General features: G+C 38.5%; 1 pseudogene; it reads left to right on the forward strand.

The window, feature by feature from the left end:
• The first annotated feature begins 894 nt into the window (after positions 1–894).
• LOC102840800 lies at positions 895–1641 on the forward strand (annotated as a pseudogene).
• Positions 1642–2092: the final 451 nt, after the last annotated feature.

Raw genomic sequence — 2092 nt, forward strand, 5'->3', positions numbered from 1 at the left:
GTTCAAACCAAGCTAGCGGTCCATTGCTTTATCCCACATTGCCATTTTGGAACTCCCAAAAGAACCAGCAAATCTATGTTGGAAGAAATACAGCCAGAATTCTCCTTAGAGCCAAAATGGCCAGACTTCATCTCTCATACTTCAGACATATTATTGTGTGGAACCTGTCCCTGGAGGAGGACATCATGCTTAGCAACATGGAATATAAGAGAAAAAGAAGAAGACCTCCCAACCAGATGGATTGGCACAATGGCAGTAGTAATGGGCTCATGTGTAGCAACAATTGTGAGGTTGACACTGGACCAGGTAGTGTTTCCTTCTGTTGTGCCTAAGGTTCCTATGAGTTGGTACTGAGTTAACAACACCTAACAAACAATATTCAACTGTTAGTTTTCCTGTCCCAACATAGTCCTTACACCTCAGAACTTTCAGTAGAAAACTCGGAATTTATTATTACAAATGTTATCTTAAAGGTTTTCTTGCAGAAGTTGAGAGAGAGATTAATGGTAGAAAATCAATTTATAAGGTTGCTGTCTCATTAAGAACTTGGTGGTGGTGGTTGTGTCAAGTCTATTCAACTCATAGCCAGCATGTATAGGGTTTCTGAAGCTGTAAATCTTTATGGGAACAGAAAGCATCATCTTTCTACAACATGAACTTATTGGAGAGCAATAATTGGAGCATGCTAATTGTTTAAAATGCAATGCAAAATAAAATAGTAAAGAGTTAAAAAAAAAAAAAAGATATGATGTACAATATATTATCTCTCTTTTTTTTTTTGCAGATAATCTCAGCTTCTTAAATGTTTCTGCAGCAGCAGTCAGGTAGATAGCAGGTCATTTACACCTCACTTTAAAAACTTGTCTATTCCTTTTTTTTTAACCAGCTGGGACCATGAAGGGTGTTGAAGAGAAGAAGAAGAAGGTCCCTGTTGTGCCAGAGACCCTGAAGAAAAAGTGAAGGAATTTAGCAGAACTAAAGATCAAGGGCCTGAGAAAGAAGTTTGCCCAAAAAATGCTTCAAAAAGCAAGGAGGAAGCTTACCTATGAAAAAGCCAAGCACTATCACAAGGAATATAGGCAGATGTACAGAACTGAGATTCGAATGGCTAGGATGGCAAGAAAAGAGGGCAACTTCTATGTACCTGGTGAGCCCAAGCTGGCATTTGTTATCAGGATCAGAGGTATCAATGGTGTGAGCCCAAAGGTTCGAAAGGTGTTGCAGCTTCTTCGCCTTTGCCAGATCTTCAATGGCACCTTTGTTAAGCTCAACAAGGCTTCAATTAATGTGTTGAGGATTGTGGAACCATATATTGCATGGGAGTACCCAAACTTGAAGTCAGTGAATGAACTGATCTACAAGTGTGGATATGGCAAAATCAATAAGAAGCAAATTGCCCTGACAGATAACACATTGATTGCACGTTCTCTTGGTAAATGTAGGATCATCTGCATGGAGGATCTGATTCATGAGATCTGCACAATTGGGAAACGTTTCAAAGAAGAAAATAACTTCCTGTGGCCCTTCAAATTATCTTCTCCTCATGGTGGAATGAAGAAAAACACCACCCATTTTGTAGAAGGTGGAGATGCTGGCAACAGGGAAGACCAGATCAACAGGCTTATTAGAAGGATGAACTAAGGTATCTACCATGATTATTTCTGTAATCTGGTCAACTAATAAAAAAGTAAATGTTCTCAAATTGATAAAAAAATTTTTTTTTTTTTTAACTTGTCTGTTGTAGTGATTTATACACAATCCTGGAAAAAAAAATGTTCTGGGCATAGATACATGGATTGAGACATAGCCTGGATGTGTACGGGAGGAAGCATGAGACATATATATTTTTATATCCCACAAATATATAAGTTTGAAAGAGAAAAATGAAACATTCTTTGATGGTTGCCAAGGGTGGGAAGGAAGGGTGAGTCATTCACTGGTTATACGGTAGATACATGTTAACTTGATTGACAGGGAGGACAACATACAAGAAAGGGAAGGGTAATATACAAAAAGAGGGAGAATGGCAAAAGTAGGATGTGGTTAGGTGAAAACACAGGAGGCATACAATGGCCAAAGGGAATAGAGGTAA

The sequence above is a fragment of the Chrysochloris asiatica genome, unplaced genomic scaffold, assembly GCF_000296735.1.
Source record: "Chrysochloris asiatica unplaced genomic scaffold, ChrAsi1.0 scaffold00033, whole genome shotgun sequence".
Taxonomy (NCBI): domain Eukaryota; kingdom Metazoa; phylum Chordata; class Mammalia; order Afrosoricida; family Chrysochloridae; genus Chrysochloris; species Chrysochloris asiatica.